This window comes from Odontesthes bonariensis, chromosome 3, assembly GCF_027942865.1.
Source record: "Odontesthes bonariensis isolate fOdoBon6 chromosome 3, fOdoBon6.hap1, whole genome shotgun sequence".
NCBI lineage: Eukaryota > Metazoa > Chordata > Actinopteri > Atheriniformes > Atherinopsidae > Odontesthes > Odontesthes bonariensis.
In genome coordinates, this window is record NC_134508.1 from 34,192,565 (window position 1) to 34,211,149 (window position 18,585).

General features: G+C 40.5%; 1 pseudogene; it reads left to right on the top strand.

Moving 5' to 3' along the window:
* Positions 1-18,585, top strand: part of LOC142376965 (dynein axonemal heavy chain 8-like) — a 57,873-nt pseudogene that overhangs the window by 5,477 nt on the left and 33,811 nt on the right.

An 18,585-nucleotide genomic window follows, 5' to 3' on the forward strand; every position in this document is an offset into this window, starting at 1 on the left:
CCACCGATGTGATTGGCGAAGGACAAAAAAGCAGGACAATGTAGAAACAAAGAGAGATAGATTTTATGCTTTTTTACAGTACGCACACTATACATATATATATATATATATATATATATATATATATATATATATATATATATATATGTATGTAAATATATATATACACATACACACACACACACTAGTGGTGGGCCGTTATCGGCGTTAACGTGCTGCGATAATTTGAGAGTCTTATCGGGCGATATAAAAAATATCGCCGTTAATCTATTCTCAAAGTTGGGTTGGGAACTGGGTCAAAATAGGTAGCCTAAGCAAACTGTGATGACTTTTACCTTGATATTTTAGCTCGGGTGTGGGCCGATGTACTTTGTCTGCCGTTAGGTGTGATTAAAACAGAAGAACGCTACTTTTCAGAAGCCTGTGCTAGGCAGTTTATGGAGGTCGCTTATCTGTGGGGGATAGTTGACAAAATCTGCCCTGTTGGAACAGACAGCGCTCCTAATATGGTGGCCGCAGGGAGGATACTGCGCGTGTGGCGCAACAGAGACGCACTGCACACAACGCTATCTCAACAGCAGCACCATCTGGCCCTCCCAACAAGTGCTGAATATGAGAAGTTGGCGTAGCTAGAGAAACTGCTGGAGCCATGCATGTGAATAAACTGGTCTGCCCTAATGTTGCTGACTCGCTGGAGAAGCTTCGCTTGAGAATTTGCTTTGGTAGCTTTGGTAGCTCGTGACGTCACATTTAGAATGTTCAATTCTTAAAGGCCCCGCGGCTGTGCAGCACCCCCGCGGAAAAAAACATGAGGAAAGAGAGGGCAGGAACACGAATAAACATGTTGTTATTTACAATTTGTTATACAAGATATACATCACTTTTACAAATTATGTAAAACTACATTAGGTACACCTGAGAAGAGCAGGAATAGCAGAGGCAGCTGTGAAAATAAACTAAATTCGAAATAAAATCCGAAATAAATCCGAAATAAAACTTAATTGCAGTGAGAAAGGTATGCTTGGGGTTACTACACTATTGTATGGAAGCACTCGACACGGCAATTGCAACAGTCTCAGGATTAAACGACTATTGTTTGGATAGGAACCAAAGTTTACACGTCTGTTTCCGTGAACGCCGCGGATTGTCCCCCCTGAATGAGCCATTTTAATCTAGATTAATCTAGATTAATTTCAAGATTTCAGTGAGATTAATCTAGATTAAAAAAAATAATCTATGCCCACCACTAATATATACATATATATACACACACACACACTTTGTTTCATGAACGAGGACACAGTGGTGTTGGTATACTTGACTATTCATGTTGTAAAACAGCAGAGCGCAAGTTACAGTGGGTAAACATACACCAGGAGAACCACAGATGCAGTACCACATAACAAAGACAGATGGCAGCAGCAACACATTTATAAAGGCAGGTGGCAGCTAGCCTGGGCGAAAGCCGACTGTTGACTCTGTCAAACAGTCTGGGAAAACCCAAGAGGAATCCGTTTCCATGGAGGGCGGGACCTTACCCAGCAACTTAAATTTATTGGAGTAACGGAGTTCCCTTAACCAATGATAATGTTTAGAAATGACGTTGGTTATGCGCCGAGATTCATGCTTACTCTCGCGAGGCTCTAGCTCGCGAATCACGCTTCCCACATCCGCTTTCATTATACCGGTACCATTTGATAAATCAAACTTTTCCCAAAGCCAGTTGGAAGGAGAGCTACGACATCCTTGCCACTAACAAAATTGACGAGGCATTCCTCTTGCTCTCGTTTTAATTGTGTAATGATCTCCAGAGTTGAGACAACTTCATGGATAGCTTCTAGCGTTCTTCCGTCGCCATGTTTATTTCCGCTGCGGTTGAACTACAATTATATGGACTACAATGGACTCCGCGCGTGAGTTCTGCGTCACCACTCGCAACTGTTTGCTGATTGGCAAAACACTGAGCGAACCGAGGTAGGGGGATTTGGCCAGACTATGTGCGGAGCCAAAATCTTTGGGCGGAAGTACGTAGGATGGCGTCGCCAGGCTAGGTGGCAGCACATGTCCTGCAACATCTCCCTTTTCTTAATTAAAGCAATGGCATATGAACTGAGACCTGAAACAAAGGCCTACTGAGTACTCAAGAAAGTTACTTGTTTTATCATGCCAAAACCTATCACTGTTGTACATTATACCGGCAGCGACAACAACATAAAGATTTGGCAACATAATACAACTGGTTTTATACTGGCAGCAGCAACTTCATAAACAAACATAAACATTTGGCAACAACCAGAATACATATTTTTCTTTCCCTTCAGAGATCCAGTCTTTTAGGTGGCCTGGTAATCCGACCATAGCGTGAGGTGACTGGAGGCCCTGTTGGTGTGGAGGTTGTATCAGCAGCTGGGCTATCAGCATGCTGAGGTGGGGTAGCACACGGCGTAGCACTGAGCTCTGGCCAGTGAATCTCATTGTGAAAAAAGTATTCATACCATTTTCCTTCAGCAAAACCTGAAAATGGGTCCCACAGACCCAAGCCAGGGATAAGCAAAGCAATATTTCACCAACACACACAACACTGTATAGAAAAGGAGCACCAGCACCACACACACACTATTGTATGTTCTATTAGTTAGTAAAAGAAGGAATCGAAAACAGTCAACCTGCTGGGTGAATTTATCTAATCTGTTATCGGTACCACGTACAACTCAGAATACAAGTCTGTTGTTGAGAGCGTCATTTCCTCTTGCATCATCTGTTGGGGCAGCAGCATCAGAACCAGGGACCTAAAAAGACTCAACAACCTGATAAGGAAGGCTGGTTCTGTTCTGGGGACGACTGTGGAACCTCTGGAGACAATAATGCAAAGAAGGATTTTGCATAAAATCAAGAGAATTATGGACAACCCTGAACATCCTCTCCATGAGACTGTTATCAGAAAACAGAGCCTCTTCAGTCAAAGGCTTCTTCAGTTTGGATGCAAAACGGACCGCTACAGGAAATCTTTCCTGCCCACAGCCATCAGCATCTATAATAACTCTTTGATTTAATTGAGCTACATCAACATTTAATTTCCCTCTGGGATAAATAAAGTATTTTTGAATTGAATTGAATTGAATAAAGTGCATTGCAGTAATCTAGCCGAGATGTAATAAAGGCGTTGATTACTGTTTCAAAGTGCGTATGTGCAAAGAAGGGCTTCACCTAAGACCAGATACACTGAGACTAAGATACAAAAAAAGCTGGACTTCACTATTGCACCAATTTGCCGGTCCAATTTAAAATCACTGTCCATCTTAAAACCCAAGTTTGCGACTGTTGGCTTCCTGTATTGCACCAAGGGGCCCAAGTCAACAGGAGGGGATTTGCAAGAGCCACTGGGACCAAACACCATCACTTCTGAAACAGGAAGGAATGCCGTTGGACCATCCTACAGGATGTGACGGACCACAGTTTCTGTTGAGCATGAAAAATATAGTTTATTATTTTTGACTGGACCACAGGAGTTGGTCCTAAATAGGTGGACTTTGAGCCTCCAGCTGCTGTGCAGACGGGTGAAATGGATCGGTCATGTCAGCTTCAGGGCCTCCTTTTGAGAAGTTTTGGTTTGTAAATGTTTGTCCAGCAGACCCGAGCACGACACATTCAGCAACAATGTCCATTGGGTTTTACGTTTACATCCCCCATCTGAGCTGGGGGACTGATGTAGAATCATTTGACGGGGGCAGAATGTCAGTTGTACCATTTCCCATTGCAGACACAAGCCACATATTTGTGTGATTTTATTTGATCAATTTATTTATACGCCATTTATTCTTCACAGCTACTGTTGCTGATAATGCAATATTCTGCCCGTACAGTCTGTTTGGTTCCCAAGCACCTACGTAATTGTTTTCTGGTGATGATGCACGCCTCCTCCTCATTATATCCACTCAGGAGAGTCAGATCAGGCCAAGTGATTTCTCCAAGAATAAAAAGCAACAACAGGCTGGCTGAAGATGCACTTAGACTTTCCTCAAAGCTGCTGGGGTTAAATGCTGGGGCCCTTGTCCACTTGAAAGCATGACAAGCTGTTCTTATGGAATAGCCAGCCCTTTCAAACCCTTTAATTACGTTCACATCTTTTCATAGCTGACACCTGATCTCAGGTGGTAAGCTGTTATTCAAATGAATTGTTCTGCGCTATTTATCAGCATTCTGAAAAGGCTGATTTGTTTATTTCACAAGAGCAGGAGAGCCGCACACTTTCCACATGTTATGTTGAGAAGTGATCATTTACATACGAGGTGGCTCCAGTGCTCTCTCATCTGTACCCTCTTCATACTCACTTTCCTTTTGACCTACTATCCACTGGATACAATAACGATCAGCTTAACTGCCTCGTGTGTTTCTTCAGCCTTAATGTTTGTTCTCATATATTTTCTTATGTGTGCAGCAAAGCAGTGAAAGCTTTGGTTGGCATAATGATCACCAGATGTGAACACAAACTACTTTGTAAAGCTGCCCATCCCCTTTGGCATCTTTATTTTGTTGTGTTACAACTTTGACATGTGTCTGTTTTTTGGATTTTTATGTCATAAAAGTGAAAAATAACTGCATGTATGGGTTGTTTTTTAAGGCCTTCAATTATGATCCGTTGCTGAAACTTGCATATTATGTCCATTTTTATTCAATCAAAGTGTCTGAAGATCCCGGTATGTTTAAAGCTGTTGTGAGAAGCCCCACCACTGAGCAACATCAACTTGTGTTTCATTTTGTTAACAAGCATCACGTCGGTACGTGTGCAAAAAGATCCCGTTTGATATGTTGTGTCAGAATCATTGATCCAACTTTTAGTCTAGAGTGTTAATCTCATTAGAAATTATAAACATGTCAGTCCACATCCATCTGAACTTATAAGCAGACTCTTTTTGTCAGGGACTGACGGCACATTTTTATACTGAATTTGATCAAAGAGCCACCTGCTGGAGGAAAAGTAAGAGCAGATGTTTAACATTATTTTCCATATGATGGATGGGAAGCTGTTGTTTGAGTATCATCCGCACAGGTAAAAGTAAAGCAAAATCATTGTCATTAAGACTTTGGCTGTGGAGTCATGCTGCTTATTGCATTAAAAGTGAAAAAACACGTCGCTGAAGGTGTAAAATCAGTTGAACGACCAGTTGAACCCCATGGCTTTCGTATGCATCACGGGGAACAATGTCTGCTTTAATGTCTTTTACTAAGTTGTTTTGCAGGAGATGTGCACGTAAAATAATTTTTCCCTTATAGAATCCATCATATTGGGCACCTCAGTCTTAGTAAAAAATGGAAACGTACAGATCAAGCAACTTTGAAGCTTTTCTTGCAACCACAGGCCTCCCCTGTTATTCTTTCAGCGTGTTGCACTTCTGAAGACTGCTGGGATCACTGCTGGCATTAAAGCTGCAGTCTGCAACTCTTTTTCAAGCATAATGCCTGGAACTGTCCGGGGATTCTGAAAGTAGTACATTAAATACCCCAATACAAAAAAAAATGAGTTCTCTAGGTCCCCTATATGTCCCGCTAGGTCCCTCCAAAGCCAGCAGGTTTGTTTACAAAATTGCAGACCAGACCGGTAAAAGGTAACCAATCAGGTTTACGAGCTGGGCTCTGCTGCCTGTCAATCACCGATTGTGCACGCGCGATACAAGGTAGGCTCGTCCCCACGCTTATTTATCTGGACTATTGAACTTCATTACGGGCTAGTCTACTTACTGTGTCTTCCATGATCGCAAATGACAGGTGAGTTGATGAATGAGGAGTCGTGTAGGCGCATCTGGCGTGCACGTCTACGTGCACGAGTTCTCATGTGTTTTGAAGGGGCGGGACAGAAAGTTGAATAACTTTTTATTTTTCGGTTAAAAAATAAGCATTTCTTGCATTTTGCGACTACGGAGGTCACCGTTTTCAACTTCAAGCGTTCTGATAGATCATGTAAACTCTTAAAATGCCAAAAAGTAGGACTTTACGTATGACAACAACAAATCCTGCAGACTGCAGCTTTAATGTAAAGTTATTCAATTCAATTCAATTCAATTTTTTTCTGTGTGAGTACACCTGAGATTGATGCCGGAGAGACTGCTTTGATTGAAACATGGTGGAAGTCCGCAAGCTTTCCAGAACTATTTAACTGTGGTATTTATAGATCAGAAGAAGAATCTATCATTCCTCTGCTGGTGCTGCAGTCTCTCCAGTCTCTCAATCTCCATGCTTTTTGGTTCAACTCATCTTTAGCAGCATTTTGTCTCTTATGGGCTTAGCTCTGTCTGAATGAGGCTAACAGAAAGAAGCCACGGGCATCTCAGAGGTCAAGTAAAAGTGTTTTGCATCTTAACAGCATGGGGCTAATGTGCTGGAATTGTGCACACACGCGGCACACTTAACCTGGAAAGTAGCCAGAGTCTCTTTGTGCTGGTTTACTCAGCTGTGGAAGGCAAGGTCCGACCGAGTCAGATGACTCAATTACGGATACCCGACCAATCTCGCCTCGGGATCAGGGGGAATCGGGGAGGGGTATCTCTGTCTGAAAGGCTCTAACAAAGGCCCTGCCCTGCTTACTCTGTTCGGACAAGGCCCATCGACAATCTGCAGGGGGGATAATCCCAGCAGCACTAAAGAGTTCTCTAAGGAAATGATGCTCACTTTAGGGTTTAACAGGTTATCTCAACATTACATCTTCATGCAGGTTACGCGTATCGATGTTTCAAAAGTTGTTGTAGAACATATCTGAAGGAGGCTGACTAAAGTATGTCACTTGATTAAAGTTTTACTGGTTAAAACCCATTTTAACCAGTTTGAACTCTGACCAAAAAAATGAATGAGTCTGGCTGGCAGATCCTTCATCCACCCTGTGGGATTGAATGTAGGCCTTCTTCACCAAATAATAGGGGGCACTCATAGTTTGACCCACCCAGTTAATGTGTTTAACCCCTTAGGGCAGTACATGACTGGCTGTTTAAAAGGGCTCATGTTTAGTGAATTTTCAAGGCTCATTTAATTTTGTGTTGATAGTTTGTATGTTACTGTTTTGTCATTTAGAATTTAAGATCATTCTTAATGAGTTGATGACGATGAAAAGATGAGTGACCTCAGGAAATACAGAGAAGCAGTGGGTAGCCTAATCTATCTTAGTTCATGCACTAGACCAGATTTGAGTTGTGTCGTAAGTAAACTTTCACAATATTTCAGTGCGCCAACAGAAGAGCAGTGGACGACTGTAAAACATGTACTGAAATATCTGAAAGGCACAATTGACAAGATGCTGTGTTACAGGAAATGTGATGATGGGTTACAGTTGGTGGCTTATAGTGACTCGGATTTAGCCTGATTAACATAGACTTTCAAATCTCTTCGAGATTCTGGTCTGACCAAGACCATAACGAATACGATTCGAAATGGCCTGGTCAACCCGCCTCCCTCGGGTTGCTACTGGTTGTGGCCAGAAAAGGCTGTGCCTAAGCTTAAGTCAATTACACCACTCTTTCCTCTGACGTATGATTTAACTACCAGCGGGGCTAACTGGTAGATTAAACTCTTACCAAAGCCAGTAGGGAGCAAGGCGAAAACGTCTTTCCTGTCAAGAAATGATTCAAGGGCTGTTCTTTGCTCGATTTTTAACGAGAATCTCCCGTCGAACACTTTTCTTACAGCATCTACAGCAGTGTCAAAAGCTTGACGCTGCTCCATGTTGATATTGAATGAAGCGCTTCCGTGTACAATCCATGGGTTGAGTGGCAGTTCAATCACGTCACTACCTTGAACACGCCTCTACCCTGGGCCGTTGGCGCTGCTCAAAGTCGATTGCTTCCCGACAAAGTGGGTGGAGTTCCCATTTTTTCGGGAACTCGAATCCACCTGAATGAGCAGTTTGCCTGAGTAAGTGTAGCAGAGCCGAAGGTGTTGCGTCACTGCGAGGGCGGAGCCTGGGTAACTCGGATTGGGCAGGAGATGCAACTGACCGACGTAGTACATCTGGTTATTGTGTTAGCCTATGTAAGAATGGTCCTCTGATTTCTTGGAAGACCAAAAAGCAGCCAACTGTAGCACTGTCAACATGTGAGGCTGAGTACATGGCGTTAGCTGTCACTACACAAGAATGTTTGTACCTGTCTCAAATGCTTAAACATCTTGACTCTCATTATGATGTACCTGTAATTTATGAAGATGACCGGGGGCAATTGCATTGGCAAAGAATCCCTTTAGCCGACAGAGATGCAAACACATTGACATCAAATATCATTTTGTAAGATCTACTGTAAAAAATGGTGATGTGTTTTTGGAGTATTGCCCAACAGATCAAATGGTTGCTGACCAAATGACAAAACCAGCTACAAAAGGGAAGCTTCTTGCCTTTTCTAGGTTTCTATTTAGGTGATTGCCGAACCAAAATGTGATTTTGCTCTTTGCAATGTTTTTGTTTTTCTTGTTGTAAATGTGAGAACAAGTGGGGGTGTTGATTGATGCTTGTTGAGGGCCTTAACTATCTGAGTGTGCTCTCAATTGACAACCTTGATTGAGGCCAGGTCATGTGACTTTACTTACTAACTCTCTCTTTTCATTTTCACCCAAACCTGTGTTGGTGCCTGTTCATTTTGGTCTTTGTCTCCAGATAGCAGTTCAGTTTGTAACACAGGGTCTGCATGTGTTCAAGCAAACTTTTATTTCTTTTACTCGCAATGTTTTTAATGTAGGAATCCTAAGACAAGGCCCCTCCTCGCCTTGTAAGGCCAACAAACATGACAAATGTTAGGAGTGACTAAAACTGGAGTGGTGTGAGGAGAGCTCTTGGCTCTTGTCATCCTGTTTTTATAACCTCAGCTTGGTCAAGTCATTTTTAACACCCAACCTTAATCACATCATTTTCAGTACCAAGAAGTTTGTAATGTGTAAAAAGGAGATGAAACAGTGGGGGAAAATGCAAGGAAAGACTGAAATTTCTCAATTTCTCAATGAGCACATTGTCCTTACATATGTGATGCAACAGTCCATATGTCACAATTACACCAAGGCTGTGACAATGCGTTGACAGTTATTTTCATGTGCTGTAGCACATAAAGAAAAAGCAGCAAAATTTGTCTGTTGACACAATAAATGGATTATATTTATTTGAAGATTTCACACCTTGTCATGATACCAAATTGCGAGTAGTGACATGAATATAGACAAATTAAACTAATAACATTCAATATAGTGTGAAACATCCATCCATCCATTTTCTATACCGCTGAATCCGTCGGTCGGGTCGCGGGGGGGCTGGAGCCTATCCCAGCGGTCAATGGGCGAGAGGCGGGGTACACCCTGGACAGGCCGCCAGTCCATCACAGTGCCACACAGAGACAAATGAGACAAACAACCATACACGCTCACACTCACTCCTAAGGACAATTTTAGAGACACCAATTAACCTAACATGCATGTTTTTGGACAGTGGGAGGAAGCCAGAGTACCCGGAGAGAACCCACGCTTACACGGGGAGAACATGCAAACTCCACACAGAAAGGCCCCAGCTGGGAGTTGAACCTGGAACCTTCTTGCTGTGAGGCAACGGTGCTAACCACCACACCTGTGAAACATCCTTTATGGCTAAATGAAAACAGCCCCCACCCTTTAGTAACGTTTGCTTTGACGTGGGACTTCCTAAAATGTCCCTTTGTTACTGATCTAATCCACGGTTCAACAGTAAACATAGAACTTCAGCAAAGAGTTTTTCACAAGGGCCCTTCATGCCTGCGCGTTTTTCAGATATTTTAATTCCCAAACAATTCTGAGCACACATGCAGTGCACGCAAGCAATTGATTATTGAATAACCAGAGTAATAAAAAGACAACTAAACTGTTATGGGAAGCTGTGTCTTTCATCACTTTATGACAGCTCTGTTTAAACATTTGCGCAAAGTTAGAAGAGCCATTTTAGACAATGTTGATTACCTGTTAACTCAACCTCTGTAACCTATTGTCTGTTTGCTTCCTCAGACACTGAAATTTCTATAAACTGCATGTCAGGCTTTCTAAGCTATTCATATCTGAGCAATTTAAAACCTGAGGGGTTTTCTGGAAAATATAAACATATCAACAAGAGTATTTTATTCCAAATCATCTCAAGAAATGAGAAAAGCCTAAATTAAGAAAGAGAAAATTACATTTAGGAGGTAATATCTTAAGCTTTCACTGTAAATGGATAAGAACTCATATTTATCAGAGGCAAAAGCATGCATGTAGTATACTGCATCATGTCCGAATGGTTTTTGATGTACTTCTAAACTCTGAAGACAATAATGACAAATTATGGACACCAAACTAATCTCAATGGACTACCCAAACAAAGTTAAACATTTCAGATATAAACTTGAACATCAGTGTTGGCACAGATCTTTTACAACAAAATGTTGTATTTGGTGGCAGGAGTCTCAATGTTTGTCACAGTATGCTTGTGTTCTTGTGTTTTTATTCTATAAAATGATATACATAATGTGTTCTATTTACAACCAGGATCTACATAAGACATGAAAAAAGTGTTAAACATAGTGCTCAACATTTACTAAAGTGAGAAAAAGCAAGTTTTTGATATGATTTCAAACAGTTTTAGACATGAAAAGGTTCTGCATTCTCTGTGTTAGTTAAAGCTACATAGAATTTTTTTGTTTAGTCTGATCTGGTAAAAGACATTCAAAATGTACTTGTCTGTTGTTTTTGTTTAAGATATTTCTCTCCGTAAAATATCTGGTCAAAAGAAAGAAAGAAAGTCATGCAGGAGTGTGAATAGCTTGGTTTGAATTGATTTGTGATAGTGAATCACCTTTAAAGCTTCCACTGATCTGCACACTGTGCATCTTTAGTGAAGAAAAATGATACTTTATGGAAAAGAAAAGCATATTATCACATCTGGCCCATGATTCTGTGCAAGCATCGCTTGGAGGCTGTGTTCCAGATCAGCAGGGCAGTGTTTGAGTTCAATGTTACCTTTGCTTCAACATTAATCTCACACATTAGAGTGACTGGCTGTCAGCCCGTGACATGTCTTTCATGGATTAACAGTGTTACTGGAACGATTCTTTGTTCCTACTAATGCTGTGAGCAAAGTATCGAGGGAGCTATCAAACAGCAGATAATTAACTCAGGGGCCGACCGAGTTAGTAATAGAATGATGAATTATTCAGTATTTGTAGGCTCTCTCTCCTCATATTGCAGGCAACACAATAGTCACTGAGAGTCATACTCACTGAAAATTAGAAATTCATTTTTGTATACTGCACTGTATAAATACACTCAGCAGAATGACTCAACTATTTGAATAGATGTGCCCAAGCAAACAAGCAAGTTCTGTGTTAGGTTTTGTTAAGTTTGTCTTTGTTTTATGCTTATTTGTTTTTGTTTTCATGTTCTTCTTGTCTTCCAGAGTCAGTTCCTTGTATATCTCAGTCTTGCTTTTCTGCTCTCTGCTCCCCCCTCCTGGCCATAGATTCCAACAACAGTTACACACAACCTTTTGTGACACTGAATCAACTTAGTAAATCCTCAAGTGAATGAAACAACACACAAAGCTTTAATATGGGCTATCTTTCAATGTACACTGAGTGCAAGTGCACCATCATTTTTATCAAGACCGAAAGCTCATTAAAGATTGATTTTAGAATTATTTTTCACATCAAAATAACTTTCAGTTTGAGGTTGCTGGTTGTGTGGATGGGAATATGACCAAAAGACACGAGGCTGTGTGCCCTTGAACAGCCTTAAGAGTATGAAGGCTCTGGGAACGCTGCTTTGAGGGTGCTGATTCTTATGTCTATTTTGAAACAAGACTACAAAGTTGTTGTTGATTTTTCTGCAGAGCAGTTGCGCTAAACCATAGAGTCTATCCATTCAAGAATAAGGGACAGGCTATGTGGGATTTGATAATACCTCTTAAAACTTGGCCTGTCACAGGCCTGTGTAAGGAGAAGGTCAAATTGTGACGGAAGACATTTTGCCGAGTTTGGTACCTAGAAATATGTATCTCTTTGTCCTCAAAGGCTATGCACTAGTTGCCCCCCCCCCCCGTCCAATAAATACACACACTTTACACCAGGGGTCGGCAATTAAGTTTGGACCTGGGCCAATTTTTTTCTGACAATGGTATTACGGGCCATGGCCATGTTTTTCTATTGTGGATTTACATAAATGCATTTCATTTTTTTTAATTTAAAACATTTTTTTCTTCTATACACTGTTATTAGGCTGAATGTTGCATCTCCTGGCATCTCTCATGAAACAGGCGATAAAACATGAGGTTTGAAAAATATCTTTCAAAAATCATATTTCAAAAATTCCATCTTGCGGGCCAGATATAATTGATGGCGGGCCACTAATTGCCTACCCCTGCTTTACACTGACAATGGAAGGACTTCAGCCAGAGGGTTCTTCAGGTTCACAGCCATAATGACAGATACTAGAGGTCATTCTTGTCTACAACTTTAACTTAAAACAACCCTTTATTCATTCTTTATCATCACATTTATCTATTTATTGTTTTGACTGTGACAATAAAAATTTCATCAGCTGACATTCAAATAAATGTTTTTGTCCCATTACTGTACACCACACTGCGTGTGGTAGCTCTTGACAATCAAAACAAAACTTTACTGTGAACAAAATTTGGGTAATGGCTCAGGAAAAAAAAAAATCTTGGACATATACTTGTAATTCTTAAGCAACCCATTAAAAACAGAGTGTGAGAGCTAATTATTAAAACGTTAGCTCATCCAACAGTCCTACGTCATCCACGCGCCAACGGTCGTGACATCTCAACGTTTAAAAGGAAGTTAAAAAAAACAAAACCAAAAAAACGGTTAAATAAACGTTTGGAATCAGTAGCAGTTCTCAACGGCTGGAGAAAAATATTTCCATGGTCCAATAATTCAGAAACTCAGAAACGACACAAGAAGAAAAGCTGAACATTGGAAGCTACAAATACGTCGGATGATAAAGTTTCGGTAAGAGCAGAATATCAAACTTGAAAAAGTGAATGAACAAACAACATAAACTGAGACGTAACGGTTGAGCTAACATACCTTATCAGCTAGAAAGAAAAATAATTAGCGTTTATTCATGCTCAAATTGATCAGGAACCTCACCAAAGTAAGTTTAAATAATATAGAAACACAATAAAAACATTTTTTTGTAATTACCTGCTCCTTTGAATTTGAAGGAATTACTTTTAAAAATGTTTGAAACATGGATCAGATGTTGCACATCCAGCGCTTAGGAACTGAGGAGACTGTTGATGTCACTGTATGCATTTTATTTACTGAATTACAGGAAAAAGTTGATAAATCAACAACATTAGTGGCTAATAGTGTTTTCTCAGAGGGAATAAAGGGAACCGTTGAGTATTACGGCTTAATTAAGGGGTGATTCTCCCTTCCAGACATCGTTATGATGGACACACCCAATCCAAAAGCAAACAAGTGTGTGTCTCAGGTAAGTTTCAGTTGTTTCTTTTCAGAATTAAAGCAGCCCATTTGATTCAGCTTATTCGTTGAGATACAGCTCTAGTTACGTAGAGCAAATACACTTCTACACTATTTCCGACTCTTGTCTTCCTTCAGGCCAAACATAAGCAGGCAAGAGAAGAGAGGAAAAAGCTGCTCACCCCTGCACACAAGTACATGATTGACATCCTGGCTGACCGGCTGTCTTTGGCACCAACAGAGGTGGAGGAATTTGTTTTGGATTCTCCTTCAGTAAGTTCCTCCTCAGTGTGACTCCAAACTGGTACTAATGCTATCAAAAGCAGAAATATCTCACCAACACAAATCAGAAGTCAGGTGATCAGCTGAGGTTTTGTGGGATTGATTCATAACGCGTTATTTTTGTGGCTTTTTCTTCAGTTTGGTGTGATGCTTTCTAAACGTTTCGTTCCAAGGTTATGTTTTGTTTTTGGTTGTTTTATACTTGCATCGTAATATGATGCAATGATTAATAATGTTTTTGTGTTCTTCCTTTTTTCTTGCTGACTAGCTGCTCGCTTTTGATCATTTCTTCGCCTCGGGGGGCAGCAAAACCATTTCGTTTGTGTATCAGGAGTCCGAAGTCCCAGGAATAGGTATGAAGAAATCTGGAAAGTCTTCAATTGGAAAGACTGTCCATGCTTATTTTAATTGAAATTTTTTCCGTTTGACAGCTGTTATGCCGGGTTTTATATACTAGTATTTTTTTTGAAGTAAAATAGGAAAAACGTCCTATTTTCGAAAAACTGAAATACCGATAGATGATACAATTTTAGGGAAAGTCTTCTAATCAAATTTGATTGATTATCTTGCATGATAAAGACCCAGATATTCCACACAACATTATGAACTGGAATGTTTTTTCATCTCTTACAAAACCATTTGGATTTGATTTCAGAATGTGGGCGCGTATATCCTGGACCAAGCAAAGGGGGCAAAGCAATGAGGCTGTTTTTAGCCAATTTAGCAAAAACGTGCCTCACAGGGATCTGCTGCTCCTTCACACGGACCAGAGTGGACATTCCTGTGAACCCAGAAAACATACACGAGGTAAGGTCAAAGGTGGCGTGTCTCAGTAATTGTTAAGTATTTATTCTTGTGTTATGTGTCATATCAAAAGATGTAATCACTTTATAGAAAAGCTTTTGTTTCAGCTTATTCTTTATCACTACTCTATACAAACTTGATGATTAAAGTGTTACCCTTGCTTCTGGAAACTTTATTGAACAAGACAAAAGATAAAAATGGCACAGCTACGTCTTAGCTTAGCATCTTCCTTAAACCTCCGGGTTCCCTCCCTGAGCAGCTCACCTCATGGCAGTGTGTGTAGCAACGTATTACATCACAATAATAACATTGTTACAGCTGTCACGTCCAGTTATTGTCATACAAAGAGAATCTCTAATAAAAAAGTTAATTCACTAATAAACACTGTTTATACACAAGCCATTTAGGATGGCGAAGTGATCTTTGATAATGCACAATGTTCTTAAAGGGGAACTCCGGGGCATTTGAAGCGTGTTTCCATTGCTAGAGGTTGTCAAATAATGATAGTATGACACAGAGAGGTGCGTATCTGCGCTCCCTGTGTGGAGATTGCTCTGTCCGCACAGCATGTCATGCGAGGCTAATACGTGGTGGCTAAGGGGCAAGCGCTAACCCTTCCACGTAAAACAACAACTTGCACACTGCAGAAACGTCACACCACTTTATAACCCATCCGACAATAAAGTCACAAGCCTTACCATCAAAACCATATGCATGGTTCTCACATTACTGGCATGGGGAGGTTACAAAACAACTGTATAAACAGCATGTAACTCACCGGCTGGTTGTAGGCTCGCGCATGTGAAAGCCCAGAAGAGTCGATGGAGGATAATCCCATATACAAAACAATTATATTCTCTAGAAAAACTGCGTTCAAGTATTTAAAACATTACAACAATACATGCCCAGTAATATTGTTGTAATGTTTTAAATACTTGAACGCAGTTTTTCTAGAGAATATAATTGTTTTGTATATGGGATTATTCTCCATCGACTCTTTTGGGCTTTCACATGCGCGAGCCTACAACCAGCCGGTGAGTTACATGCTGTTTATAAAGTTTTTTTGTAACGTCCCCATGCCAGTAATGTGAGAACCATGCATATGGTTTTGATGGTAAGGCTTGTGACTTTATTGTCGGATGGGTTATAAAGAGGTGTGACGTTTCTGCAGTGTGCAAGTTGTTGTTTTACGTGGAAGGGTTAGCGCTTGCCCCTTAGCCACCACGTATTAGCCTCGCATGACATGCTGTGCGGACAGAGCAATCTCCACACAGGGAGCGCAGATACGCACCTCTCTGTGTCATACTATCATTATTTGACAACCTCTAGCAATGGAAACACGCTTCAAATGCCCCGGAGTTCCCCTTTAAAGTTATTCATTTGTTGGTCTTTTTAACCTAAGGATTAAAACCAAACATATTTTACTTTACTAAGGTTATGTTAGGAGTTTAATGCATTATTAGCAGTTAGCTAATGTTATGTGCTCCACAACGTTATTTGATGACTATGTTAAACTAACGCGAGCAGTAAAACCTCCACAGACAAACACCCCACCGTACAAAAAATGGCTGTTTACTGAGGAGCCTTTGATCTACGGAAACACCGTTTACAGAGTAACGACTCACCGACATGGTGTGCTGTGTTGGCTTCAAACTTGTTTCTCGTCTTGAGCGTGGGAGGGGGCTTCTTATGTAAAAAGATGGCGGACTTTGATGTGGACGGTCTACTTGTTTTTACAAATGCATGCATCTCCTTGTGATTCTTCTTTTTTGTTGCCCTCCTCTTCTCTACCTTTTTCCTGGATAAGATCTGTGAAGCGCTGAGAATATATTAAGTCTAGTTGAGTGTATACATGCAGGATGGATTCGACTCCCAACTGCATTATCTGCGTATATTAGTCTGGCTTTGAGAAGTTTGATTTCATTCCCTTGGACTGACACGTTTACATTCATTTTTAGTCTGCTCTGGTTTTTCCTGTTGCCCAGATGTGAGGTGTGAGCTGCTGTGCGTTTTGGCCGCTGGTTTATAATCTGAACGTTTCTTTTTTCAACCTCTGTGGGGTCAATTCATATGAATTTACAGAGCTGATTGCTTGTTACTTTTTCAAATGAAGTGGTTTATGTTCTTTACGTGATTTACAGAAATCACGCTCTCTATATTTGTGTACTCTGCTATCTCAACCAGATGCATTATCAGGTACCAAAGTTTGGCACAGCTGATGTAATGTCAGTCAGTAGTTCGAAGCAAGAGCACATTTTCATGAGAACCCTAACATCTCAAACCAAATCATGTTTCTCCCTCACAGTTGAAATGTTTTCTGCTTCGGATTTCATTAAGTGATGGGTTGTCTTTTCTTGATGCCTTGCAGGAAATCTTTTTCTCAATGATTGATGCCAGGGATGGCCTCCTGAAAGGAATAAGGGATTCCTACGATGCACTGCTTCCAGCCCTTACTACAGGACAGAACTGGGGAGCTGTAGACAAGTCTAGACATGGAGCAAAACTTAAAAAGAACTTCTTCTATTCCTTTAAACATTTTTTGAACTCTTTAGATGGTAAGAATGTTTCACATTTATTGCCAACTGAATGTGAATAAGTTATTGGAGGGTGGCTCTTTAGAAAGATTGTAACTTTAAGCTCCATCTCTCGGGCAAATCTTACTCAACTGATTTAAAACCATCTTATGTTGAAGTACACAATAACAAGCAATACTGTAACCAAAAGATGGTTTGTAACCAGTACTGATGATTTTGTACTTTGTCTTATTTATACTTCAGATATCCAGAGGAGCAATGAGAGCGTCGTTCATCTGAAAACAGTCACAGATATTGACTTGTCTAAACTGGCCTGTCTGGATGATATGAAAGCTGCGGCTGCCAACTTTGACATGGTGCAACGGCTGGAAGAAATTCTGATGCAATGGTGCAAACAAATCGAGCAGGTTGGTAGATTTCAGAGATTATATTTGATCCAACAACCTTAATTTGTGCTGTTAAATGCTAAAAATGAATTTGCGATGACTGTGATGGGCACAAAGCTCATTGGTTAGAGATGGTGACATCAGGCCAAGATGGATCAGATAGTTATGGAAGATTGGGAATATGATAGGATTGCTCAGACAGCAAAGCTTAATGGTGATGTTGGTGATGTATCCATTGTCATCAGGTCCTGATGGAGAGTGATTTGTTGAGGAAAGAGGATGATTCTGCCGGACCACTGAGTGAGTTAGAACACTGGAAACGAATGTCTTTACAGTACAACTCTATCATCGATCACATCAAAAGCCCAGAGTGTAAGGCGGTGGTGATGGTGCTCCATCTCAACCATTCCAAAATAATGAAGGTACTGACACAAGTGTTCAATGTACACAGAGTAATACCAAAGCTATTGAACATTTTCACTTTGTATCAGTTTTAGTGTATGTAGTTAAGGTTTGCTGCATGTAAAGAGAAATTAAAAACAGTCTGTGATACATAAATCATGACAAATGCCTGAAAATTGCAATGTAGAAGATATCGACGTTGGATAGCTTGCAATGATCATGGATTCAGTGTTCACTGCATGTAGGTGATCTTCACAGATGTATGAAAAAAATAGTTTTTGGAAATGATTATTTGTTAACACAGTACAGTATGTAGCCGTTCTGCATTAAGATGATGCTGAGTAGGCACTGTTTCATTTCACTGGAAAGTGTTGGTGTCACATCTGAGCCTAGTCCTGAATTATTTCATGTATTCTGATAAAATCCTATGCTAAGATCATTTGTGAATGACTAGATTTATTAAATCAATCAATGGATTCCTATTAACGCAGTCTTGTACCCGTGCAGGTGTGGCGGGATCTCGACACGAGGATAACATATCGTGTCAATGAGGCAAAAGACAATTTCAAATTCTTGTCAACACTTGAGAAAGTCTTACATCCTCTGTACAACAGTGACCCCGTATGTACATTTAACAGTTTGATTCTAATGAATAGTTTGTGTTTGGTAACACTGAATTAATATGTCCTTATTACATTGTTTTGTACT